Raw genomic sequence first — 21,713 nt, 5'->3', positions numbered from 1 at the left:
ATGCTTCAACAAACGGGCCAATTCTTGTAACACTCCATGGAATACAACAACATCTGTCTAAAAATTGTAAATATTCATTTATTAATCTTGACTTTTCTTAATAATACTAAAATAATACAAATAAAATATGCAAGTAAGCATGGGCACTGTTTCTGTTTTCTGGTTCTGTTCTGTTTTTAAAGTACATGTTTCTGTTCTGTTTATGCAAAAAAAAACAGAAACAGAACAGAAACAGATGACCTGTTTTTAATTTACCTGTTCTGTTCTGTTTCTGTTTTTATAATAGCTATTTCGTCCTGTTTCTGTTTTTTTTTCCTACCTGTTTTTCTTCTGTTTCTGATTTTATTAAAGTGATACGAGAATGAGATATTTGAGAATTTTGAACTCACAAAATGATTTTTAAAACATAATATGCAATTGTGTAGAAGCATGGTTACGCCTCATGCGATTTCTAGAACTGGAACGTAAGTAAAATGATGGTACTCAGTCTGTCAAGTGTATCAAATAATGCTGCTTGATTGTTTCAGCTAGGCAGAATTAGGGACTAGGAGTCAGATAATAGTAGGTATTTGCGTAAGTGTTAGCAGTGGTGAATCCAGGTAGGACCCGGCTCCCCCCTCCAAGATTTTTTCCTACAACCTTACTTTTTTCACTCCTTGGTTTAGAATAAATTTTGCATTTTCGTCAATTATTGGTACCGGTGTCACATTGGGTCCCCCCAAGATTCTGCTCAATGGCGACTTTGTCCAATTAGGCCTTCCCAGACAGTTTGCTTTAGATATTCCCCTGAATGTTAAGACGCTAAAGGGGCTGTTTAAATTTCACCAACACGACGTATTTCTTACAGAACATTATTCCGTCAATTGAGTAAGAAAATTGCACATATACTGTCCAGGAGAAGCAGGATACAAATAAATCACTTATTCCTGTGTATCCTGGTTCTAGTGGTAGGGGTAGGGCATCTGTCTCCTACATTACATAGGAAATAATTTGCACCTTTAGTCGCGAGAACTTTAATCTAACTGTTTTTATGGAATTTATGCTGCTAAATAACATTGACTTGCTACAATTACCGTGCTGACCTATACATGATAAATACTGGTTATTAATCTGTAAAATTCTCTTAAATGCTTAGTCAGAGAGCAATGTAAATGTATTGAAGTCTTGTCCAGTAGAAATATAAGTTTTTGCTAGCAAATCTTTATTACATCAACATAACAAGATAGCCAAATATACTTTTTCTCATGTTACTAAATTCATCTCTAAATTCAATAGAAATCCTTTCAAGGAAAAGTGTAGAGTTGAAACTAGCTGATTTTCTGGAAAGGGACAAATTCTTATAAAATGCTGATACTCTTTTCTCATTCAGTAGGATACCAATCTACCGGTGAACACAGTATTTTTTTACCATACAGCAAAAGAAATTCAAAAAATTAACACTAAGTATTGAATTATTTCATGTATCTGTCTCATTTATACCAATTATAGACAAGCTAATTCCTGTCAAATTAATATTGTGCTTCAAATGGTCTAAGTTGTTATGAAACCATAGTTGGGATACGTCATTTTGCTTTTATAAGCAGACAGATTCTTTGGCTTATTGTGCCAACAAACAGCCCAGGAGGCAATTGGTCCCTTTCCCCCTAGTTATGCCAGTGAGGTAAAAGAGGTCAGATATTTGGGTGGAGGTGCAATTTTTAAAATAGTAGGCTACTAAAATCAACCTTTGTGCTAAGAAAAGCATGATGTCATCTTCTGATGACGACTTGGATGTTCCAACTAAAACTTCTAAGCTATCTCTCTGGGTATCCCATTTAAAATGGAATCACAGAAAGTATCTGGTGCAATTTCTGCAAAGTGTCTCTGAAGGCTAAGGGAGTCTCTACCACGACATTTGTATACCATCTTAAAAGGTAGGATATAATTGATGTGCACAAAAATAAAGTATATGCGGCGGGTGCGTAAATAACAAACCCAAACAAACTAAAAAAAAATATATATATATCAAGTCAGGCTGCTGCCCTAAAGAAAGCTCCCAATAGCAAAGCAAGTGAAACAGAGGATAATGAATTAGTGAAATATAGAATAAGAAGAGTAGACATACAACCATTCCTTATTTCTAATCATAGGCAGCGCGATAGCGCTGCCTAAGTAAAGAACGATGTGGGCACAATTTTGAGATAGCCGTTTTGTTCAGCGTAGTTGATTTCTAGATAGAAAATATTTTTTTGAGGACGACACTCTCCCATAACCCTCAGGACAAGGGTTTTAAATTTTGCCCTGGGGTCATATAAGGTTTTTATAGAAGGCGTTGTCGTAGAAACTAAAAAAAGGCTCATTCGATTGGAAATTCAAAGGGATAGTGCCCTTTTTAATAGTCTAAAGTGATTGAAGGGCAACTAGCCCCCCCCTCCACGCCCATTTTCCCCCTGAACACATCCAATCAAAATTTTTAGATAGCCATTTTGTTCAGCGTAGTTGATTTCCAGATAGAAAATGTGTTTTTGAGGACACTCCGCCACAGCCCTCAGGGCAAGGGTTTTAAGTTATACCCTGGGGGCATATAAGGTTTTTATAGAAGGTGTTGTCGTAGAAACTTCATAAAAAGCTCATTCGATTGGAAATTCAAAAGCCTAGTGCCCTTATTAATGGTAAACAGTGATTGGAAGGCAACTATTCCCCCCCTCACGCTCATCATTCCCCAAAACACATCCAATAAAAATTTTGAGATAGTCATTTTGTTCAGCGTAGTTGATTTATAGAAAACATGTTTCTGAGGAGGACACTCCCCCAAAACCCTCAGGGAAAGGGTTATAAGTTATACCCTTGGGGCATATAAGGTTTTTATTGTAATCATTGTCGTAGAAACTTGAAAAAGACCTCTTTTGATTTGAAATTCAAAGGGCTAGTACCCTTTCTAATAGTCGAAAGTGATTTGAGGGCAACTAACCCCCCTCTCACGCCCACGTTTTCTCCAAACACATCCAATCAAAATTTATAGATAGCCATTTTATTCAACGTAGTTGTAAGTTGTGGAAATTAGGTCTTTAAGGATGACAACCCCTCCCCCCCACAGCCCTTGTGGCAAGGGTTGTAAGTTATGCCCTGGGGGCACATAAAGTTTCTATTGAAAGCGTTTTCAATTGGGAACTGAAAGGGCTAGTGCCCTTTTTGATAGATTAAACTGATTGGAGAGCGACTAACACCCCTCTCAAGCCTATCATTTTCCAAAACACAGCCAATAAAAGTTTTGAGATAGCCATTTTGTTCAACGTAGTTGAAGGTTCTGGAAATTAGATCTTTTAGGATGATAACCCCCTCAGATCACACAGTGCAAGGGTTGTAAGTTATACCCTGGGACATATAAGGTTTAAATAGAAAGTTGTTGTATAAAAAGAGGCAGCGCAATCGCGCTGCCTAAGTAAAGAACGGGGACACTCGAGAACGAGACTAGAAACGGGGACTAAGTAAAGAATAGGACACTCCCCACAACCCTCAGGGCAAAGGTTTTATGTTATACCCTGGGGACATATAACAGAGATGTTGGGACAATGTATTATTTAATAATTTTTTCCTTTAGAGCAGGCCACTTCGTATCGAAGAAGTTGTCGTAGAAACTTCGAATAGGGCTCATTCAATTGGAAATTGGAGTGGCTTGTACCCTTTTTAATAGTCGAAAGTGATTGGAAGGAGACTAACACCCCTTTCACGCCCACCATGTCCCGAAACACATCCAATCAAAATTTTGAGATAGCCATTTTGTTCAGCATAGTAGATTTCCAGATAGAAATTGTTTTTGCGGAGGACAGTCCCCCACAGCCCTCAGGGCAAGGGTTGTAAGTTATGCCCCGGGGGCATATAAGTTTTTTTTTATAGAAGGCTTTGTCGTAGAAACTTCAATCATTCGATTGCAAATTCAAAGGACTAGTGCCCTTTTTAGTAGTTAAACGTGATTAGAGGGCAACTAACCCGCCTCTCACGCCCACCTTTTCCCCAACCACATCTAATCAAAACTTTGAGATAGCCATTTTATTCAACGTAGTTTTAAGTTCTGGAAATTAGATCTTTGAGGATGACAACCCCCCCCCTCCCCACAGCCCTCAGGGCAAGGGTTGTAAATTACGCCCAGGGGGCATATAAGGTTTTTATATAACGCGTTGTCGTAGAAACTTCAAAAAGGGCTCATTATATTGAAAATTAAAAGGGTGGTGCGCTTTTTAATAGTCGAAAGTGATTGAAAAGCAACTAACACCCCTCCCACGACCACCATTTCCCCAAACATATCCAATAAAGATTTTGTGATAGCCATTTTGTTCCACGCAGTTCAAAGTTCAGGAAGTTGTACCTTTGAGCAGGAAACTCCCCCACAGTCTTCAGGGCAAGGTTTATAAGTTATGCCCTGGGGGTATATAAGGTTTTTATTGAAATTTTTGTCGTAGAAACTTGAAAAAGGGCTCATTCGATTGGTAATTCAAAGGGCTATTGCCCTTTTTAATAGTCGAAAGTGATTTGAGGGCAACTAACCCCCGTCTAATGCCCTTCTTTTCTCCAAACGCATCCAATCAATATTTTAGATAGCCATTTTATTCAATGTAGTTGAAAGTTTCGGAAATTACGTCTTTAAGGAGGACAAACCCCCCCCCCGCCCATAGCCCTTAGGGCAAGGGTTGTAAGTTATGCCCTGGGGGCATATAAGGTTTTTATTGAAAGCATAGAAACTTCAAAAGGGCTTATTCAATTGGAAATTGAAAGGACCAGTGCCTTTTTAATAGTTAAAAGTAATTGGAGAGCAAATAACGCCCCTCTCACACTCACCGTTTTCCCAACACATCCAATTAAATTTTTGGACTATCCATATTTTTCAACGTTGTAGAAAGTTCTTGAAATAAAGTCTTTTAGTATGAAGACCCCCTCAGAGCCCTCAATGCAAGGGCTGTAAGTTATGCCAGGGGGGCATATAAAGTTTATATAGAAAGTTGTTATAGAAATTTCAAAGAGGACTCATTTGATTGGAAATTAAAATTGCCTTTTTTAATAGTCGAAAGTGAGTGGAGAGTAATTAACCCCCTATTACGCCCACCATTTTTCCAAAAACATTAAATCAAAGTTTAGAGATAGCCGTTTTGTTCACCGTAGTTGAAAGTTCAGGAAATTATGTATTTAAGGATGACGAACCCCCCAGAGCCCTAAGGGCAAAGGTTGTAAGTTCTGCCCTGAGGGCATATAAGGTTTTTATAGATAGAGTTGTCGTAAAACTTCAAATGGGGCTCATTCAATTGGAAATTGAGAGGGCTAGTGCCCTTTGTAATAGTCGAAAGTGATTGGAGGGTAACTAACCACCCTCTCACGCCCACCATTCCTCCAAACACATCCAATCAACATTTTCAGATAGCCATTTTGTTCAACGTAGTAGAAAGTTCTGGAAATTAGGTCTTTGAGAATGACATCCCCCCCCCCCCGCACTCAGGGCAAGGGTTGTAAGTTATACCCTGGGGGTACATACAGTTTTATTTAAAGTGTTGTCGTAAATTCTTCAAAAGGGCTTATTTGATTGGAAATTGAAAGGGCTAGTGCCATTTTTAGTAGTTGAAAGTCATTGGAGAGCGAGTACCGCCTCTCTCTCGCCCAACATTTCCCAAATACATCCAATCAAAATTTGAGATAGCCATTTTGTTTAACGTAATTGAAAGCTCTAGAAATTCTGTGTTAGAGCATGACAACCACCCTAACAGACCTTAGGGTAAGGATTGTAATTTATGCCCTGGGGGCATATAAGGTGTTTATAGTAAGCTTTGTCGTTTCCAAAAGGGCTCATTCAATTGGAAGTCGAAAGGCCTAGTGCCCTCTTTAATAGTCGAAAGTGATTGGAATGCTTGACATTTTCAAACAGTTCGTGGTAACGAACTGTAAGTAAGGAGCGACTCGGCTCAATGGTAACCGAAACTGTAGAAAACGGAATTTACGGATGTATCTATACCAATAGATACATCAAAAGAATCAGACTTTACTGCTGATTTCAAATATATAAGTTTCATCAAGTTTAGTCCTACCTATCAAAAGTTACGCGCCTGAGAAATTTTTTCTTATTTTCGAAAAAAGGGGAAAAGTTATAGAACCTTAATGAAAATCACACCATCATATTCAGCCTATCAGAGAACTCTATTGCGGAGATTTCAAGCTCCTATCTACAAAAATGTGGAATTTTGCTTTTTTTGCCAGAAGAAAGATCGCGGATGCGTGTTTATTTGTTTGTTTGTTTTTTTATGTTTTTTTCCCCAGGGGTGATCGTATCGACCCAGTGGTCCTAGAATATCGTGGGAGGGCTCATTCGAACGTAAATTAAAAGCTCTAGTGCCCTTTTTAAGTGACAAAAAAAATGGAGGGCAATTAGGCCCCCTCCCAAGCTCATTATTTTCCCAAAGTCACCCGATCACAATTTTGAGATAGCCATTTGGTTCAGCATGGTCGAAAATATTAAAACTATGTCTTTTAGGATGACTTAATCCCCCGAAGTCCTCGGGGGAGGACTGAAAGTTATGAACTTTACCCAATTTTAACATATAGTATTGGTTATTGGGAAGTATACAGACGTTCTCAGAGGGGATTTTTTCTGGTATTGGAGGGAGTGTATCAGGGGTTATGTGGGAGGATCTTACCATGAAGGAAGTTTTCATGGGAGAAGGTACATTGCTATGAAGGGGGCGCCGGATTTCCCAGCATTATTTAAATAAAGATCAGAAATTATTATATAAAAAAAAAGTTTTTTTAACTGAAAGTAAGGAGCAACATCAAAACTTAAAACGACAGAAAACATTACGTATATGATTGGGTTCATCCCCAAGTCAATACCTCGCTCTTTAAGCCAAAGATTATTTAGTACTTTTATAAGAGCTATTTATTCTAATAAATGGCCTTTGTGATTAAGGGTCATTCTTAAAGAATTGGAACAAATATTGAACTTTAGCTTAAAGAGCAAGGTATTGACTAGAGGGCAAACCCTCTAATATACGTATCAAAAATATAAGAATATAGAGGTTCGTTACGTAAGTTAATTCGTAAGTTACGTATATTTATTACTAATAAAAACGTTCGTAAATCAAATTAAACAGGTTTCGAGAAAGCCATTTAACCAAATAAAAATAAAATTAATACTCATTTTGTTTTAATTATTCACTTACTGTGAGCCAAAATCAAAACCTCCATTAATTCAAAAACGTTCAAAAATTAAATAAAAAAACAAGTTTTTTTTAACTGAAAGTAAGGATCAACATTAAAACTTAAAACGAACAGAAATTATTCCGTGTATGAAAGGGGCTGTACCCTCCTCAACGCCTCACTCCTTACGCTAAAGTTTGACTTTCTCACAACTCGATTTTTTTAAACAATGAAAAACGTTAGCGTAAAGAGCGAGGTGTTGAGGAGGGGACAGCCCCTTTCATATACGGAATAATTTCTGTTCGTTTTAAGTTTTAGCGTCGTTCCTTACTTTCAGTTTAAAAAAAACTTATTTTTTTTATTTAATTATAGTAAAGATCGATGTGGGTATAATGTACTATTTTTTGTTGTTGTTGTTTAGACCAGGGCACTTCGTATCGAAGGAGTTGCCGTGGGAGCTTCGAAAAGGGCTAATTCGATTGAAAATAGAAAGGGCTGATGCCCTTTTTAATAGTCGAAAGTGATTGGAGGGCAACTAATCCCCCTTCCACTCCCAGGCCCACCCTTCCATTTGCCCATTATGTTTAAAAACTAAATGTTGCCTTAAGATTAAATCAAAATGCACTGTGATAATGCCAATTCCCAATTAGGCATCTCAGCAGTATCCCAAGAACGACTCAGGGAATTATGTTCAAACTTTCGGGGCTGGTTCTGCTCTTAAGATTTAACCAAATCAAAATAGTGCAAGTGTATCCAAGCTATCAAAGAAAGTAAACAGATTTTTTACGAATGGTATCAAGTTTTCCATTTCAGGTCAACTAGAGGAGGTATGAAACTAAATCAAATAGTAATATTTGTGTCCAGATTTTTAAAAGGGTGTAGGTTGTTACAAATTACTGAACATTTTTCGCCAGCATACAAATACCAGGTCAAACTATAAAGTCTTAAATAAACGAAAAGATTTAAAGAATTATTTCCCATTTCGCTGAAAAGACTATGTCAATATAAAACGAACAGAAATTAATTAAAAAACTTTTTCAACAAAATAAGTTTTTCAAAGAAAGGTAAAGAACTCTATTAAACAAAAAATGTGCAAAAATAAAATCAAATATTCTACCTAGCGTGAAACTACCGCAAATCAGCATCGATAAATAAATGAAACCCAAAACGAACAGAAATTATAATAAATAACCGAGTCAAACTCAAAACCAGCAGAAATTAACATAAGTTGGGCTTAAAACCCCTATGCCTTCCCAAGGCCAGAACAAAATTTGCACTTTACTGAAAAAATACAAATGAATGTGTATTGTCAGTTTAATATACATATACTGATATTTAGTAATCAAAATGTTAATATTATTTGATTTATTAAAGCTATAAAAGGAAAAACATTTATATTTTTTCAGTAAAGTGCAAATTTTTTTCTGGCCTTGGGAAGGCATAGGGGTTTATTTGAGGGGTATTATTTGAAAAATTTTCACACCAATGGACTTGGAAATAATTAATCTTAAAAGGCTGCTTTAAGCTGCAAGGTAACAAACAATTTGTGGTAAAGCTTTCTAATTTAGTTAATTATTAATTGAGTAAAAATATATTAAGACGCAAAAACCAAGTTTCAAAATACCACTTTTTAAGATACAGATACAAATCGTGGAATGTGTGGGCTTGGAGGGAACTTGCTCAATAACAAATTTCCTGGCTAAATGCGTCAAAGTACCGGAAGGACGTAGTTAGTTTTTCATACATATACCGCAATTTTTGAGACTGAAGGCAGACCTTTTGACTTGCCGGGTGAACCTCTGCCCGTTTATTTTCTCATTAGAAATACCTTGGGATTTTGTCGGATCATTGTAAGTGTCTGTATCTTATTATATATTATTGTAGTTTTTGAGACTTGTGGTCTACTTGGGACAACCAGTCCCAGCAGAATATCTATATATGTAATTACTACTTGCAAATTGAATAAAAGTATTGTGTTTTAGACAACCTCTCTACGATCTACCTTTAGCTTCTCGAACATACCCAGTCGGTACGCCTCAGTAGTTCGGTCACAGCCTAAGGCACGCTACCAAAGTTGAACTACCTTAGGGCCAGAGTTTATCTCCCCTATAAAGGGAGAATAAATGCATCTACGATTACAACCCCCCAATTACCATAGAATAACACTTCACAACAAATTTTTTAATTGACAGTAAGAAATGTCATTTCCCGTGCATTCTTATTTTCTTCTTTCTTACTTTTGTTTAAGATGACTTCCTCACATCAGGATAGAGTTGGGGGGGGGAAGCATGGTTTGGAAGGAAAATTTCCCCCTCTCAAATCAACTATATGCTCTGCTTAAATACTAATGACTTTGAGCTGACTGCATAATTTCATGCTGAATTTTTTTTTCCAAATGTCTCGAATAACTAGTTTGTATTATAAACATAAAAGTCTATTTTTTGAATGGGAAAATGGAAGAAAAATAACCATAAAGAAAAAAAATGATAGCGATATTTATGAGCGCAGACAATTTTTCGCCACTATATTAGAAAAACTGCTCTTTTTTTGTGGAAAAAAATGCTCCAAGAGTACTAGGTTTTCTCAAAAGTGTCACCGCCACAGAAAAGCACTACCCATGGCAAGTGTAGTTTTTGATCAAAAGCAGCTGTTTAAACAGCTGTTTTTTGATCAAAAACAGCTGTTTTCTGTTTTTACCAAAAAACCGATCAGAAACAGGAACAGGTATTCTGTTTTTTGTTGACCTGTTCTGTTTCTGTTCTGTTTTATTCAAGCCCTGTATTATTTTTTTCTGTTTCTTCAGAAAAACAGAACAGTGCCCATGCTTATATGCAAGGTGAACAACTTCAGCAAAGGAATAATACACCATTCTCTCCCACCTCCAGTCCGAGCAAGACTGAATAATCCAACAGGTACAAGTAAATCTCAGCGCGAATCATAACAAGGCAAGGGATTAATGATCCACAGAAATTCTTGGCCTAAAATTGTACTTTTTTTTGCTGTTTCATACCCTAACCCAAGAAAAAGATTCATACACTCCCCCATCCCAAATTTTGGTTACACACAACTATGGTAATAAATGATTGGTTTACAGGTCTGGCCAAGCAGCAAGGAACAGCAAAGGTTTTTATTGATTAGCAACCTGTAATATACTAATCCGTTATAGCAAAAACTTAAGATATTTTGTAAAGTTTAAGCTCACTTCGCGAAAGTTAAGAACCGAACAAAGTCAAAAGCTCTGATGTTTTATTTTGATCTATGGACCTACTAAAATTATTTACAGACAATATATGCGGCTGAATGACTGCGACTTTTAATTAACCGCCAAAAAGGCAACCCCCCCCCCGCCAAATTGAGATCATGTATCAGTTGATAAGCTTAATTCGTTCGAACTCGATCGTGTAAACCACCAATGACTCTGCCAAATTTGCTACAGAACATTGCTCGCCCCCTGGGGACAATAAATCCCTCATTATTAGCCAGTGCCAGGCGTAGAGGTGTTTTTTTTATGGAGGAGTATTGAGCCCCTGTTAATTCTTATTGCATAAATAACTTTTTTGCTTAACATATGCATATATATATATATATATATATATATATATATATATATATATATATATATATATATATATATATATATATATATATATATATATATATATATATATATATATATATATATATATATATATATATATATATATACCCCCCCCCCCCCCCCCCCCCCCCTCCCAGCCCAAAAAAAAAATGCATATATTTCCCCTCCAATCACTTTTGACTCTTTAAAAGGGAACCAGACCCTTTGATTAGTTTGAACAAAATAGCAATTCCAAAACTTCAATAAGTATTTAGCTGAGGTAGCACCTAAAAAAGGTATTTAAAAGGAATGCACCACCCCAAAGGCTTAGGGCTATGGGTTAGTTGATTCTAGACATCAAAGGCAGTGCAATCGCGCTGCTTAAGTAAAGAACGATGTTGACGCAATGCATTTTTTTTCTGTATCAGGGCACTTCATATTGAAGGAGTTGTCGTAAAAAAATTCAAAAAGGGCTCATTCGATTGGAAATTGGAGTGGCTATTGCCTCTTTTAATAGTCAAAAGGAATTCTAGGGCAACAAGCCCCCCCCCCCCCGCCCACCATTCCCCCAAACACATCCAATCCACATTTTGAGATAGTCATTTTGTTCAGCATAGTTGATTTCCCAATAGAAATTTTTTTCCTTTAGAGTAGGGCACTTTGTATCGAAGAAGTTGTAGAAAGAAGAAGTTGGAGTGGCCTGGGGCCTTTTTAATAATCGAAAGTGATTGGAAGGCAACCAACACCCCTTTTAAGCCCGCCACTTCTCAAAACACATCCAATCAAAATTTTGAGATAGCCATTTTGTTCAGTGTAGTTGATTTCCAAATAGAAATTATGTTTTTGAAGAGGACACTCCACCACAAACTTCAGGCCAAGGGTTGTTAGTCATGCCCTGAGGACATATAAGGTTTTTATAGAAGGCATTGTCATAGAAACTTCAAAAAGGCTCATTCAATTGGAAATTCAAAGGGCTAGTGTCCTTTTTAATAGTCGAAAGTGATTGGAAGGTAACTAACACCCCTTCCACGTTCACGATTTCCCCAAACACATCCAATCAAAATTATACGTAAATTCCTTTTGATAAATCGTTTAGTATTTTATCCAAAAAACTTGAGGAACGTAAAAATGAGATAGAAGAATTATCTTCGGGAATCGAACTGGAAACTATATTAAATTTAGTCAAAATAACTAGCAGGTATAGGCCTACTAATTACTTCACGTTTAGAGATAATTTTTACCATCAAATTAAGGGATTGGCAATGGGAGGGCCTTTAAGTCTGGTGTTAGCAAATATTTATGTAGAGTATGTAGAAAATTTAGCTATAGAAACATATTTTTTTAAAACCTAAATTTTGGTGCAGATATATGGATGATATTTTAGTTATTTGGAATTATGGGGGCTTAATAGTTCTGATTTTTTCAATTCAAATTGAAGGTTTTTCGGAACATTTAAATAATCCGGGAGGAGAGTTAATTTTTACAATTGAAAATGAAACAGAAAATAAGTTACCGTTTCTAGATATTTTGATCCATAGAAATAATAATGAACAAGTGATTTCAATTTACTGTAAACTGACTAATAACAACCGTTATTTGTCTTTCGCATCAAATCATCCAGGTAAAAAGGGATGTGGTTATTTCTTTAGTTGATAGGGTATTAAAATTAGCATCACCAGAATACATAAGCAATGAGCTAATTTTTATTAAGGATATTCTAGTAGGTAATGGCTATCCGGAAAATATGATTTCTCAAATAATTGTAAAAAGGAAAAAAAAGCTGATGGAACCAAAAATATTAGAAGAAGATGGGTCAAATCAAGAAACAAATTACATAACTTTGCCTTTTATCCCAATATTGTCACAAAAAATAAGAAGAGAATTAAAAAAACATAATATACATAAAGCATTTAAATCAGGACAAACTATAGGCTCTTTGTTAAATAAAGGGAAAGACAAGGTACCGAGAAATTTGCAAAAGGGAGCATACAAAATTCCATGCTCTTGTGGTAAATTTTATCTGGGAAGAACACAACAGATTTTAGAAAATAGGTTACAGCAACACAAGAATGCCATAGATTGCTCTCAAAAACAAAACACCGGAAACGTTCGAGTCAGCTGTTGCAGAACATCTTTATAATTTTTCTCGTCACAGTACTTTATTTGATCAAACAAAAATAGTAGATACGTCTGTAGGACTTTTACAAAGCTTCAGGGAAATTATAGAAATAAAAAAGATTATATATGGGGGTATTAGTATCAATAGAGATGAAGGGGATTTTACGATCAATTCGATTTATAATTGTTTAATTAAAAAGCAGGTAAGAAGTTCAATCAGTACTGATTTTAATGATAGTTCTGAAACAAAAGATGACCTTGCGGACAAAGGTCAGACTGGGTTAAATGCTGGGAAAGGTAAACGAACTGCAGCTAAGCTTGCAAGCAAATGAATCTGTTCAATTTATAATCCAAACATTGGGTGATGAACTTGTAAGATCGAATTAGGGGTTATGGGCCGGGGGTTAGCTGACCTTTAGTGTTTTAGTTTAAGTATAAATGTATTTTCATTTTTTGATAGATTTCCATTTATATACTGTGAGAAGGCGTGTTCCAATCAATATAAACATTTGATTTTGTTTATACGCCAGTGAATGGAAGTGCTTATTTAATGTGAGTTTTGTTTTCCTATTTATTTATAATTTTTCTTTTGTTTGTTTAGTATGTTTTGCGTATCGAGAAGTAAAAATTGAGAGAGCAAAACAAAACAACAAGGAGTGTTATCACAATGATGAAGATTATAGACATGCAAAAATTGACAGTGACAAACAGCGTTATTATGATGATGAAGTTTATAGACATGCAAAAATTGAGACAGCCACACAAAAGAGCAATGAACGGTATGATAATGATAAGGATTACCAAAACAAACATAAGAAAACTTTTATTAAAGAACGAACTATTTAGAAAACCATTGCATACATTGGACTTAGGTAGCCGCTTAATTGTTTGAGGTTCGTCTTTTACTATTTCAAAGAAGTTATAGTAAAGAACGAACTCAAGCCCAAGGGAACTGAATCCTGTTATTCATTCATATAATATTCACTATTTTAGCTAGAAGGTAACTAAAACGAGTTTTTTTTTTCAATTTTAAATTTTATATTAAATTTCAGCTAAGAACGGCAAAGTGGAATAAATTGAAACTTTCAGGGCAAGTTGGGATAAATCAAAAGACAGCAAATACATATATGTTGTAAAAAGGTTATATCGGGAATCTTTCAGAAATGGAAAAGGGGATTAAGTTGAAACTTTCGGAGAATGGTGAATATGATGTTGGGCTAAAAGAAAAGACAATGAGTGTATCAAGGTTGTCAAAATGGCACATCTATATTATCTAAAAATCGGCTAAGGATGTTAAATAGAAACCTCCGGGGTATGGACAGAGGGGTGTTGAACTAGCCGTGTCCGTTCCGGTTTTTGTAAAAATATATTAATCCTTTATGTAAAAAGGTTTTACTATGAATCTAACGAGATATTATTTTCGCAGCCATACCAAAAAGATGCACGTCACCCTTTTTTCAAAGATAATTTTCCCTCTCACAAGGCTCTCACCTTTCAATTGAAGAATCTGAACTGATGATGGGCTAACCCCTAACTCCTTACCTATTTTTGTGACAGAAAAAGAATTATGTACAGCTATATTAGTAGTTGTGTTTTTTATATTAATAGTTGTATTTTTCTTCATATTGATATTGCCGCTAACATTGGTGTCGACCAGAATAGAATGTTTGTTGGCAACTTGAATATTATGCAAATTACCATTTTATATTTGTAAACCGCCGTTGATCTCAAAATTTTCTGTGATTTCGACATTTTTTCCATTAAAGGAACCGTTGATTTCAACATTTTGAGCCTGAAATCCGTCAACATCGACAGATCCGTTACACGTGATGTTTTTACATTTCCAGTTTTCCCTCGAATCTGTCCATTCATATCAACATTTTGACCCTGAAATCCGTCAACATCGACAGATCCATTACATGTAATGCTTTTACATTTCAAGTTTTCTCCCGGAAGTTTTCCATTAGTGTCAATAGATTTCTTGATAAGGTCTTTGAATTTGAAACTCCTATAAAATGTTAAAGAGCCATATTTTGTAAGCTTCAAATCATCACTTTGTTCTCTTCAGACCATAATCTATTTTTTGCTATGTATTCTTACGCTCCTTATAAAATTAAGTGTTGAGTAGCAAGAACCTATCAAAAATTAAAATTACTTTCAGAATTTCAGACCTTTTTTAAATTTAATTAAACATAAAAATTATTGCTCATGCATCTTAAATATTTTGCATCTCTAATTTTGATTAATCAATCTGATTTTTGCTAAGACTCTATAGAAATAACTGTATTTTACATAACAATATCTACAAGCTTCTCAGTATGCAGTAACTGCTGGAACCATAATTTGGTTTTCACTGGCCGTGTTCGTTTTTTTCTAGGTTGCATCTACTGATAATTTTACTGTGGTCTAAAGTTCGTCCTTAATTATAACAAATTTCTTAAATGTTGAATTTAGCCATACCTGGTACAGACGGGCTCAAATTTTCAAAGCTCAGGTTACAAGTTTTCCTTCTTTTTGGATTCCCAACATTGTTATCTGGGTCGCTTGTTTTTTCAAAAGGGATTTTTCTTGACGGTTCAAGTTTTAAAATGTTTGCAACCGATTCATCACATAATCGGGCGGAAATATATTTATCCTTAACTAGTTCTGACGGGCTCAAATTTCCAAAGCTCAAGTTACAGGTTTTTCTTCTTTTTGGATTCACAACATTGATATCTGGGTCAGGTATTCCTTCAAAATGTCTTTTTCTTGACGGTTCAAGTTTAGAAATGTTTGAACCTCGTTCATCACGTATTTGGTTGGACATGCATTCAGCCTTGACTATTATCTTAAAAGAGTAACCCTGCTTGGTCTTAGCTTCATATTCTGACATGTTTGGTTTTTTGTTTTTTTTTCAATTATACATTTTAATTAAAAATGGTAATGTGAATCACAAAAGACTTACATTAAAAACAGTCAAATATTTTTGCAACACAGATTGTGCCTTTCGTTTCATTTTTGAAAGAACATTAGGATAGAAGCCAGGTTTGACTTCACAGGCTTTTCTTAAAAGCATTATAAAGTTGGCAACAGCGTTAGGTACTTGAGGCAGGGGATCCTCTTCAAATTTTACAGCATGTTGAAGTTTTACAAAGCCACCAGAATAAAGGCTTTCTTCAGCATCAAAGGACAGTGGGAATTTACTTTCTGTTTCTTGGACAGGTAATTCGAAAAACGCTAACAAGCTTTCTAGTAATTTAGCCCAGAGCTCTGGTGAAGATACAACCAAATCAGTGTTAAACAAAATGAGGGAAAGACCAACTGCGCTAATTTTCCTTTCCCTCTTCTGGGACACTTTCTGTAATTCAGCGATGAAAACTCGTTCTACCACCATATCAAACATATTTGGCTGCAATTCATTGATGGTTTCCATTAAGTTTTGAGGAGAACGATGAATGGTAAAATAGCTGAAGAAAACAATTAGTCCCTTAACATACTGGTCTGTCTTCTTAGATGACAAATGCTGGAATATTACAAAGAATATCTGCTTCAAGTAAGCATCAATATACTCCATAGGAATTTCAGTTATAATAATGCTCAAGAGGTTTAAACCTTCTTGGTCGTACTTTGGACAAGAAATAAGTGTTTGGAACACACACAAGAGAGCATCTAGTTTAACGATTCGAGTACATATTTCTTTACTATTCAGCTTTAAGTAGGCTTGAACAAGCCTAGCAAGACCAATAATATTGGTCGAACTTTTCCAGAGAACTGGAGATAAAAGAAGGGGATACAAAGCCGTATAAGCATCAGGAATAATCCTATCGGGGCTCTCAGCTACATACATAGCACTACGCAGCTCCAGTAACAGTGCCAGCAGTTGGAATACATATGGAACGAAATCTTGGACATCTTGCGTAAGAATCTCTTGAAATACAGGAAAAAGGAGATCTTCAAAAGCAGCAACCGTAGCAGGAGTCACTTTGCAGACAATGCTTATAGCCACACTCAGAGATTCAAATATATAATGGTTGTAAACGGGTTTGCTTGGACTCTTTGCCGCCAATTTCAACCTCTCAATCAGTTGAGTTACAACTGGTGTTAAGTACAGAACAGCTTGCTCGCGGAGCACTAGGAAACTTCTCATCAGGGCGTGCATAAGATGCTCATTTTCTTCCGACCCAGGAAATGAGAAGGCAAGTAGAAGATTACTTAAAAGAGACTCTGCAAAAGGTAAAAGCTCTTCCTTTTGAATCACCGGTTTCTTCGTATCTGCTGTTTCCATACTCAATATTTTATCCAGAGTAATGGCTGCTTAAGAATGGATAACTTGACTGGAAGCAGTTAAAAGGTTGATGAGACAGGGAATGGAGGCCAAAAGCTCCCCATGCCCGAGTTGGCTTCTAAAAGTCATCACATATTTGATCGCATCTGCTTTAAGAACAGGAAGTTCATTCACATTTGTGCTTTTCAAATCAGGCACTATGTTTTGATGAAAAAAATCTGACAAGTTGATCAGGGGGTTTGTCTGAGTCGTACCATATTTCTGCGTTGCCCCCTTTGATGCCAATGCAATGACCAAGTAAATGGCAGCATCTTTGTTTCGCCAGTTATTTTCAGGGTCTGCAACATAGCTTGCTAGCATGGTTTGTGTGTAAGTTCCAAAAACCTGTGTCATTTTGGTCTCAAAGAACTTGGACAGGGCCCTGACTAAGTCGCAGGCAGCTCGCCTTCTCGGATCCACATCGCTACCTTCAACATCCCGCCTAATATATTCTTCTGGATTATCCTCAAACAATACTCTATCAGTTTGTCTAAATTCCATATTTGGCAAAATTACACGCTTGCATATACCATCTAATACATTTGGCGCTTCAAACAAATTTTTATTTGGGTCTTCACTGGCAACACAGGTGAGAAAATTTATTGCATTACTAATCAACAAGTCAAATTTTGGAGCTTTTTCTGTCGTAGTTAAGAGATTCCAAACAGATGTAACAAATTCACATAAATATGGCTGAAGATCTTCATCGTGTTTTGAAGCAAAAATTTGGGCTATGGAGCAAATGACAGTCTTCATTTCTTCCAAAATTCCTGGTTCTTCCTCATTATCTGTATTAAAAAGAGGAGCATTCTCTGTAAGAAGTTGCAATAATGCCTTCATCCACCTTTCCATATTGTTCTCAAAATATTCAGGAATCTCTTGGAAAGTCAACGCTTCAAAGATTTCACAGCAGAGCTTCAGGGATCCAAAAATAACTTTTAAAGCTTCTTTGTTTTCTTTGTGTACCGCTGTCAAGTCCTTAGTTGCAAAAAAGAGTTCTGTAAAGGGATGAGCAAAATTGGCCATCACATATTTGATTTCCATCCAGAGCTTGTCTGATTTAATTTCAAATCGGTAGTGGGCAAATAAAGTGTTGGTAGATCTCAGAACACCGTTAATTATATTAAAATCACCTGTTGCAAACTTTTCAGTCATGTCCTTAATCAAAGTAGGCCATTTCTCAGGAAAGTCAGATTTGCCTATTTCAGCAATGGCATCGGAGAGTTGTCGTTGGAGCTTTTCCGGCGACTTGAGCATAAGATCCACTATCAGCTCTTTGATTTTCCCTCTTACTTCTTCATGTATATTGTTTTCTCTTCCTTCCTCAGTAGCCCAATTTCTTTTGATAAAGTTTTTGAAATTGATTGCTCCAGCTGTCCTAATTGTAATATCAAGGTTGGAACTTGAAACCAATGTCAGAAGTATCAATGAATATTTTTTTTCCTTTTCAATGGAGGCTATATATCTTTCAGCTTGTTTTCTATTTACAGCATCTGGTGATATGGTTTGCAGAAGACACTCAGCAAGTGCAGTCACACTCCCTGGGTTGATGTCGATTTTAAGTACAAGTGAATGATTAAAGTTCAAATTCTGAAGTCCTTGCTTTAACTCTAACATGTTTGCTTTAACTTTGTTAATAATCAAATGATGCTGACGCTTTTGCAGTTCTTTCTTTTATTGATAGTATAACGTCATCAAACATTGACGCCAGTATAGCTAGCGTCATAATGTAGATTTTACCTTTACGTCATATATGGTTATAAGCTCTGGTTATGATGTCATTCTTCATCTTGTATGCAAAGATGCAGTTTTTTCGTCAAACAATTTTATTCTAAACAAGGTATTTAGTTTATTTAAAAAAGGATATAGATACAGTAATTTTGTTTCAAACGAGCCCTTAAAAGTTCTTAAGATATCCCAGTGCCCCACGAACTAGTTTTAATTTTCTAAGAACTTTTTTACATTTTATAGTAACATTTAGATTTTGTAGTCAGTATTTTGTGTTTGTTTTGACTCAGAGAAAGGGGACTTCTCCGCGAATATAGCTCGTAAAACAGTGGTTAATATGACTTTTCCTTATGTTTTGAAGCAACATTACACAAGATAAGAAGAAAAACACGATTCATAATATATTTACATGATTCTCCCTGAATAGCTCATAAAGTACTGCCTAACATGACTTTTTACTGTGTTTTGCAACACAGTCTCTGATCACAAACTCAAACTTTTAAAGTTCAAACTTGTTCAATTCTAATATTTAATTGACAATGTCTTTATTATGGGAGTCAGAGAAATGTCTCTTAGAAATTTTGGAAAAATTGCATTTTATAGCTTGACCATTTTCTTATTATAAAAAACCTCTCATCCAGCAAGGAAGATACTTTGCTATTGACAAGATATCCACTATTACAGACCGATTTTAAAGAACGGTTTTTCTAGCCAATAATCGGCAACAATTCAATAAGAAAGAAGAATACAAAATTTTGGTTGAATCAAAACTGACAAACTGTTGTTCCTTATGACATAAATTACTTTCTATTTTAATTTCTGACAATTCCATAGCTTCTGATTTTTTTTTTTTTTTTTTTTTTTGAATAAAAATGTGTCAAAACTTTACTTTTGCATGTATTTACTAAATTCCATTTCAGTTTGGAATTCTAACACAGGGAATAGATTCATAGCACTTTAGGAGCTGAACTGCAATGTTAATTACCTTAATCAGCAATTGGAGATGAAATGCTGGGAGAAGATCGACCAAAATTAAAGTTTTCAATAAGGAGAAGGGGTTCACCACTAGTGGCGTATTAAAGAAATGAAAATAGCCTATAGAAAATATTTGGGTCTTAGAAATTATTTGCGTCTTAAAGGGTATGCCAACTAGGTATACCATCCTGCCCCCTCTAAGTTCTCTGTCTTTGTAATTTATTGTTTGTAAAATCGCCTATGTTTTTGGGAAAAAAATTTGAAGGGCCTCACATCAACAAAACTTATCTTCATTACAAATTCTTGTTTCCTATTACTATTGTTTGTCTTCTGGGTTCTTTTAAATATTTATTTGTCATATCTATTTCACTCAATTAACAAGAAGGTGGTATTTTCTTGGTCACTTAATAATCAAGACTACCGACAGTCTTTTTGACAGTATTCACACTTTTCGGACTTTGGTCCAATTTCCTACAGGGTTTTTGGAGAATTTAAGATTTCAGACTTTTTCTGAACTTATTAATGACATTAGCAAGAATTCATGAATAATCTTCCTCCTTAATAGAGTCGTGGGACTCTAGAGCTCCCTAAGCGAAGGAGCAGTCCCAGTCCCTTAGTGTAGAGGCCTTCAAGGGAGCTGTAGGCAAAGATTAGTCGTTGGCTCAACATCTTGACTAACCCATACCTAGAGGATTATTTGTTGGATAATTTGACTTAAGGTAAACATGGCAAAATTACAATAATAGAAAACCAACATATGAGCTGACATTCTTTGTGCCTGATCTGCACTTCTTCTTGTACATTTTGTGATATTGCATACTTAATGCAATATTTAAATCATTGCTCAATTAATAAATAACATGAAAAAAAAACAAGTCTTTTTTGTGAAGGAAGCAAGAAGCCGCATTAAAACTTACAGCAAACAGAAATTATTCTGTATATATGGGGGGACTGCGCCTTCCTTAACCCTTGTTCCTTACTCTATAGCCTTAAAATACTTGTTCTTCAAATTCAACAAACCTTGTTTTTGAGCAGACTTTCTTAAAGAATTGCAACAAAAATTCAAACTTTGGTATTATCAACAATTATTGAGGAAGGGATAGGGCTCCTCAGATACAAAACAATTCCTATGTATTCTAAATTTTAATGTTACTCCTTCCTTTCAGTTGAAAAAACTTGTTCTTTTTTTTATTTATTCTCAGACTGTTTTTGAAATCATTCCAGGAAATCCCTTTCACCCTAATCCCTTTCTAAAATCTTCCCACAAACATTTCTGTCCATTGACAACGTCTCCTTTTGATAATGCCACTCCCCCCTCCCAAAAAATGCATATATTTCCCCTCCAATAACTTTTGACTCTTTAAAAGGGAGCCAGACCCTTTGACTAGTTTGAACAAAATAGCAATTCCATAACTTCAATAAGTATTTAGCTGAGGTAGCACACGAATGTCTCTTTGAAATGTCTCAGATGAGACATTTCAAATGAGCTGTCACTCGCCACAAGTCGGAGCACAACCACAATTAGCTCATGATTATTGAACTTCTCAACAATGCTCAATTAAATGGCTGTCAAACTATGGCCCTTGCGCCCTAGTTTGACTGGTTATGCCCTGTATACCGTTTTAATTTAGCAAAGAGTTATAGATAAATCTTAAATAAAAATCATATTTGAAGTGAAAGTTGGGAACAAAATTAAACCTTAAAATAGTGAGGATGGGGTCTACTCCCTCCCCAACTCTCGCTCTTTACGCTAGAGTCCTAAATATTTATAAAATTACTTCTCATTCAAAATCAACGACCCTTTCTCCAGGTTGAAATAACCATCTTTTTTCGAGAGAGTCGTTGCGTAATTATGAC

The 21,713-nt window shown here is 35.7% G+C and overlaps 1 pseudogene; it reads right to left on the bottom strand.

Moving 5' to 3' along the window:
• Positions 1-15,779: 15,779 nt before the first annotated feature.
• LOC148956294 (exportin-2 pseudogene) lies at positions 15,780-18,770 on the bottom strand (annotated as a pseudogene).
• Positions 18,771-21,713: the final 2,943 nt, after the last annotated feature.

Source organism: Artemia sp. Qi Xiang Cuo, chromosome 1 (assembly GCF_049724085.1).
Source record: "Artemia sp. Qi Xiang Cuo chromosome 1, ASM4972408v1, whole genome shotgun sequence".
NCBI lineage: Eukaryota > Metazoa > Arthropoda > Branchiopoda > Anostraca > Artemiidae > Artemia > Artemia sp. Qi Xiang Cuo.
Note: the sequence above shows the minus strand (reverse complement) of the source record. Positions and strands in the feature narration are given on the sequence as shown.